The following is a 13,784-nucleotide window of genomic DNA, read 5'->3' on the forward strand; positions in this document are numbered from 1 at the left end:
AACTGCATTACCACCAACAACCACCGGAGGGAACCCAAGAGCAGAATTCACAACAGTCAGTACTGCAACGACCAGGACTCTGGGGCGCTGCACTCCCCCCCGGTTTAATCCAGTACTCTCGGACTGGGAAGAAAACAAAAATACATGTCAGCAAAAGACATACAAATTTTGAAATGCTATGAACAAGTAAGGCTAGGTTCACATTGCGTTAGGGCAATCCGTTAAGCGCATAGCGCTAGTGGATTGCGTTAACGCAATGTTTCTCTAGGGTCCGCGTTCGCCGTCCCCGCTAGAGCAGATCCCCGATCTGTGGTAGCGAGGAACGGACCTCAGGCGCACAAAAGAACGGCACATCGCTAGCGCGTGCCGAAAATGGCATGCGCTAGAGATGCGCTACAGGCAAAAATAACATTGCTATCAATGGGTGCGCTAACGGACCCGTTGCACGGCGTTAACTGCGACATTTTCGTCGTGCAACGCAGTCCGTTAGGGTTAACCCATTAACGTAATGTGAACCTAGCCTAATTATAACAGTGCTTCCCTTTATAGGAGGTGAGGACTCTTGAACATTACAAACAAAACATGGTTAAATATTTTTAAATAACATACTATAAATAACTTCTATTACCCAGCCGGGTATATTACTAAGTGCAAATTCTGAACAATAATTTAACTTTTCTTTTAAGGGCGTATAGGCTGAATCCACTAAAGGCTTACTATAAAACTCTAAAATATAAATTAACTTTCTCTTTATTTCTCTCTTCTAAGTGCAACAGTTTTCTTTTTACTCTCTGATTTTTCGTATGCAGGACCGCCTGTCTATCTGCCCAGGTCTACTGCCTCTTTTGTTAGTACAGGATCACTGAGCCATCTCTCTATGGCTCTCAGGAGGACTTCACTAATTAACCCCTACGGGTTTACTTTATTGAAACTCGGCTTTCAACTCTTTCCTGTCCTCATTCTCTAGTAACATTATTAAAGATTCTCTATAACTATCTAGCTAACTACATATTACTCCTATGTAAAACATTATTACCATCTACTTTTTTTAAGACAACATTATACTTTAGTGCAACTAGTGAACGTTCCCTTTAAGAGGGAACCAAGTCTCTTTGGGGTAATGCAGACTCTCTATCTGCAAGTCCGGTTAAGGCAAGAGCTTCCATGCTGTACTCAGGAACAGTCTCATCACAAAGCCCTCCTTGTAAAACCAGTAAAGGGCACCTTTAAGAAGGTGCAAACTATTTACAATACAGTTTGTGAACCATTCACCGTCCATGATTCGGCAGTCTTTATAACCAGTGATGAACAAAAAGCAAAAATAAAATAAAACAAGAGCAAAAATAAAAAGCAATAGGGATCCCGGGTAAACAAAGGGATCCCTTTAAGAATAACCCTGGTCGGGTATTAGCAGCAAAGGACACGGAAGACAAACAGTTAATGAACTATATAAAATTTCAGCTTTCTACAGTTTAGGCTCATAAATCAGGAGGTGGTTTCCACCAGGGCTTTACTTCACAGGTAGCCCTCTGCGGCTTAGGAAGATTTGGCCCCAAGTCCACCCCTCTCAGCCGAGGACGGGTGGAACTCAAGGTCCCACGTTGGGTCGAGACCGCCGGATGATCCATATCACAGGCAGCAGACGGCTCCTCCACAAGGGGTCCGGTCTCCTGGGCCTCAGGGGCAGCCTGAAGAGCTGCACACCGCTGGACATCCTGAGCCCTCCAACCAGAACCTCGCTGCCACCGGGTGTAGACTACGGCGTCTCCAGGCTGCAGGTCGCGGTCCGCGTCAATCTCCCCATAGCAGGGTTCCACCTCGCCCCGGGCGACATGTACCTTCAGCGGCTCCCCGATCTCCTGTATAACTCCCCTTCCTTCCTGGGAGTTAAAGGTGACCACTACACCCCACTTCAGCAGAGGATCTTTCACTTCGGCTCTCAGATCGATCACAGCCACAGGTCGGGCTTCTCATTCCTTCTCCTTTCGCCACGCGGCCACCAGGCGCCGCCGGTGCTCCATCCACGGTATCAATTTCAGATCCCGCGATTCACGGCCGGGTTCGTGGATCTTCCGCGGTTGGGTCGGGTGAAGAGGGGAACGCAGGTGACAGGCGGATGTCTGCAGAGTGGACCAGCCGGGAGCTCACACGAGCGTGGGCCTCTCGGCAGCGCGCCAGCCGCCGGGCTTCAGCTGCGGCTACCCAGTCATCTGGCAACTGTCTGCTGGGCCTCCCCATCGGCAGCTCCACGATGGCCAGCCCCTGCAGCAACAGTGGATCCGGGACTGCTGTTGGTGATGCAGCCCTGCGCTGGGCCGGGTCGTCCCCATGCGGTGTCCTGGAAGTCGCCATCTTTGTCCCCTCCTCTGGATCTTCTTCCCGCACTCTTTTTCGGGGGGGGGGCCCGTCTCCATGGTCTCCACCCTCCATAGAGAATGAGGAGGCGGACCTCAGCTGCTGATGGACACGTCCTCAGGATACAGCAATACTTAGACTGGGCGGCCATTGTCTTTCGTGCCCTTCAGCTTGTCTACGCCCACTTCCATGCCCTTCTTCTTCTCCTGCGCTCCTCTCTGCGCTGTAATGGCGGCGGTTTTGGCGGGAACTTTTGGCGGCAAGTAGCAATACACTTAAGACACAGTTCAAGCACAATTCAGACACAGTTCCAAGGCACACATGACCTGATCTTTCAGGCTTAAGTAGATCCTGTTCATGACGCCAAGTTGGAGCGCCCTCAGACGCAGGGCCGCAGGGTACTCGGTACCGGGCCTCTCTGTCTCGGTCCTGGGGTTGTCATGGTGGCTAGACCCGGTCCGTGACCCTGCTAGGGGGCGTCCAATGAAAGGTGTGATGGTGGTGCGTGGTGCAAGGCGCGATGAATAACGAGGACACAGGGTTGCAGTCTCTACCTCTTTACTGAAGGCTTCAGGATCTGCAATCCAGAGCACTGCTAACAGGGCTGGCTGAGACCGCCCGGTCCAAAGATACATCCAGAGTTTCCTTTGCAGGTGGAAATCAGTGCCTACCTTCTAGCGCCTGTGTGTTGTAGTACCTCTCTGCTGAGCACCACGGGATAGTCCTCACAACTGTTGTGTCTGTTTCTAATGTTCTTCTCTCACAACTCGTATCTGTTCTGATCTTCTTTCTCCGTCCCCCAGATGATATGGATAGGATGCACCCATATGACGGGTAGGCCTGGAGTTCTTCCGGGACCCTAGCGTCGTCCCTCTCCCACAATTACCCCCTATGTCTGCTTAGGTGATTTAGGTGAGACAGCAACCTAAAATTAACTGTCCTGCCGTTGGTTTGAAGTACTGCTTGGAGCCTAATACTTCCTCGGCGTTCCGGCCACCGGCTATGCGCCTCAGTAGGATGTTGCCTCGATCTTATGGCATGACTCCTACTGTCTTTATCTCCTTTTTGCTGCGATCTCATTTCTCACTTCTCCACAATAAACCTCACTTCGTTTCCTTTCTTAGGATGCTACCGCATTCAAGTGCAGGCGCGGCTCCGTAACATTCTGTTCTCTTCGCTAGGTCACTGTCAGGATCCCACCCCTGACAGAGACCCCCCTGAATCTTCCCCCGCCACACCCTCTGCCACAGGATGTTGCCTGGATCCAACCCAGTCAGCTTCTGACTAACTTCCTATCCAGCCCCCAGTTTTACCAGATTGTGAGGAGTGGCCTAATACATAGAACCCTTTGCTCTCCCTGGTGGCCAGAATGTGAAGTGTAATGTGTGACTGTGATACCTGGTCAGGTGAACTCCTTAAGTGCCATCAGACGTACCATCACTCCCCTTAGCGGCGGAGTGTCAGTACTGCAACAACTAGGACTCTGGGGCGCTGCATTAGCACAGCATTTTTTTGCCATTGATTTATATTGTACTGTAAATCACTTGCAGATCTGCAGCATTTCTGTATGGAAAAAGAAGCTGCAGATCTGAAGGAAATCTGCAACGTTTGCACATACCCTAAAGCTTTTAAGTGTTCCATTTCCTACTAACTGATCTAAAGTCTGAATTCCCCTTGATTCCCAACCTCTGAAACCAGTAAATTTATCAAAGTCCACGAATCGCTGATTTTGCCATAATGGGGTAAAATTAGAGCATTCCCTTATCCCCAACAGTCTCTCCTCTATCCCACACGTTGCACATCATTGCTAAGGTTGGTCTCAACAGCTTTACCATCTGAGGAAATAAAGAACCTCATCCACAACTACCACAAAAGACTTCAAGCTGTCATTGATGTTAGAGGGGGCAATGCACGGTATTAAGAATTGGGGTAAGTGAACTTTTGATCAGGGTCATTTGGCTTTCTTCTGGCGACTTGACCATGCAGCCCATTTTTCTTTAATCGCTTCCTTATAATGCATCTTGAAGCAACCACACCGCTCGTTTTCAGAGAGTCCAGTATTTCAGCAAATGTTATTTGTGGGTATTTCTTTGCATCCCGAACAATTTTCCTGGCATTTGTCACAGGTGAGGATGTTACCTTTAGTAGCCATTCAAACCCATTTGTGTCAACCTCTTTGCATGTTATCAGGCCAAAATCACCAGGGTATGTAACTTTTGATCAGGGTCATTTGGATGTTTTGGGTTGTCATTATGATTTAAAAAGAGAAAACACAGTAGTTTGACAATAAATGGCTTCACCCAACCACTAACCATGAGCGGAGAAAAGGTTTTGGTGTTATCATTCATGTTCTCTGAAAAAAGGCCAAGAAAGCAAAAATTCTGCCGGGGTGTGTAAACTTTTGAGCACAACTGTATAACAATGTATTTTTATGGTGCCTGTATACTGAGGTGAAGAAAAATATATTTTTTGTGCCTATAAAAGTAATAATAATAATAAATTACAAAAATGCTTTTTTTCCGTTAGACTCCCAGATCTTGAACCCGCAGCCTCAACATTACTGACAGGTACTTTCAGCTGCTGAGCCACAAGCTCTGGTGAAGCACTGGCAGAATTCTGTGTACTTGATCCATATTCCAGGCTCTGACTACAGGCAGATTATACTGATAGAAATACACTGCTGTGTACAATGGATGTTTCTGTGTCCTAGAGGAGAACAAGAGATTTTTTTCATCCTATAAAATTACTAAAAAATAATGATGTAAAACAACTGATAATGAAAAAATAATGTCATTTTTAATGTGTTTTTTTTTAAATAATAAGCATCACAAATCAGTAAATAATCTGGACATATTTGTGTCAATATAATAAAGACCCGCACAAGACAGCGATCAGATTATTTACAGGAATCGGTAAATTATTGGGGAAAAGGGCGTAATTAATATTTTTCTCTATTAAACCCATAAAATACTGTAATGAAACTGTAACGCTGAGGCCGTGTTCACACATAGCGTAAATGCCGAGTTCTTTCTTCTGCTTTTTTTCTGCATGTGTCCGCACCAGATTTTTTTCTCCCATATTTGATGCATTTTTGGGGCAGATATTTAGCCGCGTTTAACACTTTTTTAATAGCACAGAAAAGCTTTGTTTCTGCGCTTAAAAATGTAACGGCGTTTTTTCTCCATACATTTTTTCTCTTCATACGTTTTTTTCAGAAGAAGCTTATAGAGAAAAAATGCATCAAACCCCAGAGTTCAGCAGCGTCTTCAGGCCACAGAGAGCGGAGATTTCATGGAATCAAGACCACTCTGCTGTGAAATATAGATCATGTTCACATGTAGAGTAAATGCTGAGGATTTTCTGCTGCTTTTTTTTCATAAAAATTCTGCTGTTTAACTGTCCAAGCAAAGTGGATGAGATTCCATGAGAGCTGCGCCGCTACTAGGATCCAGCACTCAGTATCTCACATTATGTAACAGTCAGTATTTCTCTATATGTCGTCCCCCCGCCTGTTACAGATGTTCTTCCTTCCCCTTTTCTTTCCTTTTCTTCTCCTCCGGCCTCTTAAATGTTTTATATCTAAGGTCTTATATATGTACAGTAACCCCTTCCCCTGCCTATCTTGTAGAGACCAATATTTCTCATTTACTTTCTATCCCTTTCATTTTCCCTTTTCCCCATTTTCCTTAATAAACCATATTTCTCTCCTCCTTCTCATCCTTAACCCTCTCCACCCTGTATTTTGCCTCTTTCATCCCTTTATATTTCCCTTGTTTCCTGTTATTTGGTTCTTCTCTGTGTCTATATTACTGTGTATTTATAATCCGTCGCCTCCTTTTTCTTTAGCCAATTTATGTAAAAAATCCTTAATAAAACCTACTTTAACATAAAAGACGCCCGCTGTGCCCCAAGGACGCGGCTGATCTGTGCGGTTTTGGGGCTTTTTTTCTCGTCTTCTAGGTGGAGCCTAATAAAAACGCAGCTAAAAAACTGCAGAAACTTTATTCAGTGCAGAATCAAAGATTTTCTGTACTATAAAAAGCGCATTAAAAACGCAGCTTCACAACTGCACCAAAAACGCATCAAATAAGGGGGAGAAGATTGTTATTGTGGAGTTTGGTGCGGATTTTGCATAAAGCAAAATACAGTATTTCTGCAACGTGTGAACACGGCCGTACAGACACAAAAAAGCCGGATGTTGTATAGTGACGCTACATAAAGATGAGGAAGTTCTGGAGGCTAAGACTGTGAATGAAGGAACAAACAATCCCCAGGTCCCACACACGCTGGACCAGAGACCCCTGAATCCACCTGCTCCTCTCTAGTCCCAACTGTCCCGAATACAGAGGACAGTCCCGGATTTGGGTCTACACCCTGCAGTCTCAGGTGTCTGCTGAATTTCCCTCTCTATCAGCGCCCCTCTGACAACTCCTCCTGCCGGGGGGAGAAGGAAGTGATAAATGGGCATGGATTGGGGTGTGGACAAAATTTGTTGCTCTGTGCTTCAAAAGTTGTGAGGTGTGCACAATTACTTGGTGTAACACTGGTGGTTGTGGAACCCGAGGCTTACCCTGAAGGGGCGTAACTAGATGTCCACCAGGTCTTCACATGAGCTACTGGTGAAGAGGACAGGCTGGACAGCCGGTAGAGACAGGTACTACTCCAAGGTAACCAAGACTGGAGCAGCTGATTGGGGGTCAGAGACACAAGTGTGAGGTACAACAGGTAACCCAACCACTAGCAGCACGAACTGCCTAGGAACTAACATTCAGCAGAGCGGTGGGTGGAGCTGCCTAATATAGGACCTGCCGGCACGGGATAGGCTGGGGAACCTAATCTCTGAAGGACACAGCAGGGTTATATTCCTGTAGAGACTCGTCAATCCTGCCATAAGGCCAAATGGAAGCAACATGCTGAGAAGCCGTGCGGTGACCATAGTGAGTAGGGAGGTGCCATGACACCTGGTTAGGAGCCCACTCAGATGTTTCCCCCTGAGCTGAACCCCTCGCTGCGTCTCAGAACAAATGTAATATTATCTTCACAACCAAGTGATAAAGAAATCCGTGACAGCTGTGGGATAAAAATGCCCATTACACCCTGAGATGACTTCCCTGGTGGGTACAGGGTCTGAAATGGGGTCACTTTAGGGGGTTGTATGTCTTCACACACCTCGGGGGCTTTGTAATTGGCCCCACAAGTGAGGACTGCCAAATTACTGCTCCAAAAGCAAAATAGTGACTCTCCCCATTGGAGCCCGGCCGTGTGCAGTCATTTCTGAGCTCAGGTTTGGGAGAAATTTCTGTATAAATTGTGGCTCCATTTTACTCTGTGAAACTGAAACATTTTGACCCAAACAACATTTTAGTGGAAAAAATATTTTTTTCACGACCAGAAATAAATAGGTATGACGTAATGGTGAAAGAAAACGCCCCCCACACCCAGATGGATTCCCTGAGGACTGTCTTCTGAAATGGGGTCACTTTGGGGGGGGGGGGGTCGCTGTTCTGGCAGCCGCACATTATTCCAGACAAATGTACAATCCAGAAACCAAACAGTGATTCTTCCCTCTGGAGCCGCGGAAGCGAGATCTCCTGCCACATTCTGGGGGTCGCCTCATTCTCCAGAAATTGGTTTATAAATTGTGCAGCGTCCTATAAGATATTCCTGCCCACAGCGCCCCCAGCCAGCGAGTGTCTGAGAAAGGTCATTACACCGAAACGTCATGATGATCAGATCCAAGGAGCACGATCACATTTATCATTGCTGAGCACTGTGTACGGCATCAATGGAGGGAGCAGCGGAGATTCTCTTATCACTGGGATCCCACTCCACTCGCTCCTCACACTCAGCAAGTGTCTGCACTGCGGCCTATATACCCGAAGCATCACACGGCTCCGCTCTGTGCGCATTGTACTCCCAGTACTTCTATTATATAGTCTGCTCCGTACACATGCAGTTCCGCTCCGTACACCTCGTACACGCACGGCTCCGCTCCGTACACCTCGTACACGCACGGCTCCGCTCCGTACACCTCGTACACGCACGGCTCCGCTCCGTACACCTCGTACACGCACGGCTCTGCTCTGCTCACCTCGTACACCTCGTACACACACACGGCTCCGCTCCGTACACCTCGTACACACACGGCTCCGCTACATCCACACTGTAAACCCCTCCTGACCCCACACATAAACTTCCCCTCATCCAGCACCATGACAACCAGCACAGCAGAGTCCTGCATACACTGAGGCCCCTGATCATGTGACCCCTGACTCCTCCCCTCCGGTGACCTCATCACAGGTCCTGTGCGCACAGTGCAGCCATTCAGCTCGTCTGCTGGAGTTGCCCTTTAAGATCAGGTAACGTTTGGCAGAAGTCTCCTGCAGAAAGTAGAATTCCCCCAGAAGTGATTGGACCCTGCAGATCTCTGGAGGTGCGGATCTCGGGCCTCTGCCGCTATCTTGTGCCGCATGGTCTGTGATACTTTCTCTCCCCTGAGCCCTCGGTGATATTACAGACGGGAGTTTCCAGAGCGCTGGATTCGGGGCAGTCCTAGTGCTGACTGAGCCGTGCGCCTCCATCTATAGTTCTGTTGGTAGGTGGTGGAGCCGCTCTTTCCTCTGCATTGTTCGCAGTGAAATAATCTTCTCCATTGTCAGGATGGACGCTGAGATGACGTCTAGTCGGTTGTGTGGCGCAGGTCTCCAGGCAGTGTGCTCTGGGCGCGCTCCGGCCTATCACAGGGGCAGCACCTGCTCGTCTGCAAACATCCTCAGCCAATATTAATTAAGGATAATCCCCGCGCTAATTATATCAGGACTATCATGAATTGGACCAGTAAATATGGTACATATGGAGAATTCTGATAATATACTCACTTGATTGTTATTCGTGGTATAGGTTGCTAGGGATCCGTGCAGGAAATCTGTGGTGAGCGTAATACTTGGGAGTGTTGCTCCCTTGGACCACCAAAATTCCCACTAATTGAATAGATTTATATTTGCATTAGTTATATTATTAGACAGTGAATGTGACCTTATCCAATAATGTCAATTTGGTATACTCACTATAAGTTTCGTGGTTATCGTGTTGTATAAATAACCTGCTGGTGTTCAAATATACAGGTGATTGGTTGCAACACGTAACTGTAATACACAAATCTGGACGGCTGTATATCCGAACATGTGTCATGGCCTCCTGAGCCTATGTCTGGGACTTCCTGCAAATGTAGCCGGTAAAATAACCATTCCCCCAATGTGCACCACGTTGCCATAATTGGCAATAGCATTTCTTAAATTACTGTATTCATCCACTCTGAATATTTCTTGCTTCAGTCGTATGTACAGAAGACGCTCGCTCTCCACCTTGGCATACAGATCTACTATACATTGATGAGAAAGTTGCCTCCATTGTTGTCTGATCATTATTTGGTAGGTGTAGAAGTCCATAGCTGATTTTTTTATTGGTTGGTTTATTGGTCGGCCTCGCAGTGTTGGGATCAGTCTGTTAGATTATAGTGATCGCCATCTTGGCCATTCCACAATATTATCGGATATTGCAGAGCATCATATGATCTATGTGTTTCTGTAATACGCTGAACATGTTCTCTACGTCACTGAATAATTATATCTCGGCTTAGAAAGTCCCGTCCAACCATTACAGTAGCTACTTCACGAACACTGGGAGAAGTAAATCTCCTTTTGTGCCACCAGCCGGAGTCTTGTCTGCTCTTATTACACCCTGATATTCCGCACTTGGCATTCTTTCTATGACTGTTTTATAAAGGTTTACTAACTGATTGTTTTGATTTTGCAAAGATTTTTCCATCAACACAATGTCTATTAGTCTCAGGTATAACTTCACAACGTCGCTCAGCTTGTATCTGTTCATCTCCCAAACAGTAAATTTGTAAAAATGTTGGGTCTTGATTTTTTACAGGAAGCATCAAACCTATTTTGTGATTTTTGTCCCTGGATTTTAAAAGTCAACATAAATCCTGCTTCAAGTCCAGCTGTCTCACCATAGGATGTCATCTGGAAAGATGAAGTGTCTCCTAATAATGTGCAGTAAATGCTTAGACTCATGAGTTGTTCCCAACATGTATGAAAAAAGTGGTTCGGGAGGTAGAGTTAATGGTGACAAACTGACTTCAACATTGACCACCACATACCAGGTGATTTAAAGTTAAACTTCTTTGCTTGACAATGTTTTTATATTACGTCCATTTTACCTATTATGATTTTCAGATGTGACCTATAGTCCTGAGTTGGGTCGTAGTGAAACACTTCCAAACTCAAGTCAGCCTGCCTACGTCATTTTGATGACGTTCATCCTTTTGTTCAGATATTTCCACATCCCTTAATTCAGCCTGGCTTTATTTTACACTAAATAGTGTAAAATAATAAATCTCCTCATGTTTCCCTTATTATCTCCAGTAATTGTATTATTACACAGGATTTTTATGATATTACATCGGCTCATCTTCTTCTCATTCAGGTCTCTACAATATCGGATCCTCTCAGTGAAGATCTTTCATATAAAATAATTTTTCAGAATTGCCCATCAAAGATGGATATGGACAGAGACAAGATGGTGGAGAGGATATTACACCTCACCATAACATAGTAACATAATGTTTAAGGGGGTCCTCTCACTTTACATAGTAACATAGTTGTAAAGGTTGAAGGAAGTCCATCTAGTTCAACCCATAGTATTATTATTATTATTATAATACATTTTTATAGCGCCATTTATTCCATGGCACTGTACATGTGAAAAGGGGCAAATATAGACAAATATAATAAACATGAGCAAAAAACAAGGCACTAACAGGTACAGAAGGAGGGAGGACCCTGCCCACGAGGGCTCACAGTCTGCAGGGGATGGGTGAGGATACACTAGGAGAGGGTAGAACTGGTCATGCAGCGGTTCAGTAGATTGAGGATCACTGCAGGCTGTAGGCTTGTCGGAAGAGGTGGGTCTTCAGGTTCCTTTTGAAGGTTTCTATCGTAGGCGAGAGTCTGATGTGTTGGGGTAGAGAGTTCCAGAGTATGGGGGAAGCACGGGAGAAGTCTTGGATGCAGTTGTGGGAAGAAGAGATAAGAGGGGAGTAGAGAATGAGATCTTGTGAGGATCGAAGGTTGCATGTAGGTAAGTACCGGGTTTAGGGCACAATCTATTCACTGGTCCTTTTTTTCCCTATTTTTTGTGCGAGTATATATTTTTTATTTGATTTATTAAAGGCTAAGTTTTAATGTATCCAATCGCTATAGCTTCTAAGTACCAGGAGACCATGTCACAGATATAGTCTGATTGCCGTATGTGGAGTCGGGAAGGAATTTTTTCCCCAATGTGGAGCTTACTGTTTGCCACATGTTTTTTTTTTGCCTTCCTCTGGATCAACATGTTAGGGCATGTTAAGTTAGGACTAGTGATGAGCGAATATACTCATTACTCGAGATTTCTCCAGCATGCTTGGGGGTCCTCCGAGTATTTTTTAGTGCTCGGAGATTGTTTTTCTTGCCACAGCTGGATAATTTACATCTGTTAGCCAGCATAAGTACATGTGGGGATTCCCTAGCAACCAGGCAACCCCCACATGTTGGCAGTTTAACAATAACAGTTTAAAAAATCTAAACAATAAAAATAACATATTTGGTATCCCCGTGTCCATAATGACCCGACCTATATAACTGTCCCACTAGTTAACCCCTTTAGTGAACACCATAAATTAAAAAAAAAAAAAACAAACCCAGGCAAAAAACAATTCTTTATTATCAATACTGTCTTACAAAAAGTGGAATAACATGCGATCAAAAAGACTGATATACATAAACATGTACCGCTGAAAATGTCATCTTGTCCCGCAAAAAAACAAGCCCCTATACAGCATCATCAGCAGAAAAATATAAAAGCTATAGCTGTCAGAATAAAGCAATGCAAAAATATTTTTTTTATGTAAAATAGTTTTTATTGTATAAAAGCGCCAAAACATAAAAAATGATATAAATGAGATATCGTAAATAATCGTACTGACCCGAAGAATAAAACTGCTTTATCAATTTTTCCAAACGTGGAACGGTATAAACGCCTCCCCCAAAAGAAATTCATGAATTGCTGGTTTTTGTTCATTCTACCTCACAAAAATCGGAATAGAAAGCGATCAAAAAATGTCATGTGCCCAAAAATTTACCAATAAAAATGTCAACTCGTCCCGCAAAAAAAAAGATATCACAAGACTCTGTAGGCCAAAATATGGAAAAATGGTAGCTCTCAAAATATGGTGATGCAAAAACTATTTTTTGCAATATAAAGTGTCTTTTAGTGTGTGACAGCTGCCAAACCTAAAAACCTACTATAAAACCCCTCTATAACGCCTCTTTCACACGTCCTGATATTTCTGGTACCGGACATGTCAGTGTCCGTGTTTGATTTCTAGACACCGCCGTACTTCCTGCTGGGTTAAGCAGGTGACATTTAATGGGGAATTTTTGTTATCACTCACTAATCATGTTGTCAGTCACGGGATTTTCTTGTGTAAATACTGTTGAAAAAAAGTAATTAAACATTATTGGCTTTTTCCTCATCCACCATTCACCCAGACTGTGTTTAGTCTTCAGTGGCCAAACATTTAATATACCAACACTCACGCAGTATTCTCTCTTTGGGTTTGCAGATTAAAACAGGTTATTAAACCGTTGTGGGGTGGCGATATCAGATGCCTCTTACTGACTCGTGAAGCCTATTGGATATACAACGTAGGTACTAGGTTTCCAAATGGATTAAACAGACGCAATGAGATCATGTTTCATTATTAATAGCATTTTGTCATTTATTTTCTAGCTATATATATATATATATATATATATATATCTACTATATAATTGTCTAAGGGTCACTTCCATCTGTCCTTCTGTCTGTCTGTCACGGATATTCATTGGTCGCAGCCTCTGTCATGGAATCTAAGTCGTTGATTGGTCTCGCCAGCTGCCTGTCATGGCTGCCACGACCAATCAGCGACAGCCACAGTCCGATTAGTCCCTCCCTACTCCCCTGCAGTCAGTGCCCGGCGCCCGCTCCATACTCCCTGCAGTCACCACTCACACAGGGTTAATACCAGCGGTAACAGACCACGTTATGCCGTGGGTAACTCACTCCGTTACCGCCGCTATTAACCCTGTGTGAACAAGTTTTTACTATTGATGCTGCCCATGCAGCGTCAATAGTAAAAACATCTAATGTTAAAAATAATTTAAAAAAATAAAAAATCATTATATACTCACCTTCCGCCGCCTTTCCCGCTCCGGTGACCGCTCCATGCAAGCGGCAGGTTCCGGTGGCAAGGATGGTCTGCGAGAAGGACCTGCCATGACGTCACGGTCATGTGACCGCAACGTCATCACAGGGCCTGCGCGAGAAGGAGGCGACAG

At 45.0% G+C, this 13,784-nt stretch overlaps 1 protein-coding gene across 1 annotated transcript in view; it reads left to right on the top strand.

Annotated features, from left to right (window-relative positions):
* Nucleotides 1-8,674: 8,674 nt before the first annotated feature.
* The window catches only part of LOC143766432 (uncharacterized), an 805,019-nt gene continuing 799,909 nt past the window's right edge, over nucleotides 8,675-13,784 (top strand). Inside the window, exons 1-2 of the mRNA XM_077254116.1 lie at nucleotides 8,675-8,714; nucleotides 10,294-10,528. The gene's annotated coding sequence lies outside the window, so the exon portion shown is untranslated. The remainder of the gene's footprint in view (nucleotides 8,715-10,293; nucleotides 10,529-13,784) is intronic.

Source organism: Ranitomeya variabilis, chromosome 4, assembly GCF_051348905.1.
Source record: "Ranitomeya variabilis isolate aRanVar5 chromosome 4, aRanVar5.hap1, whole genome shotgun sequence".
NCBI classification, from domain to species: Eukaryota; Metazoa; Chordata; class Amphibia; order Anura; family Dendrobatidae; genus Ranitomeya; species Ranitomeya variabilis.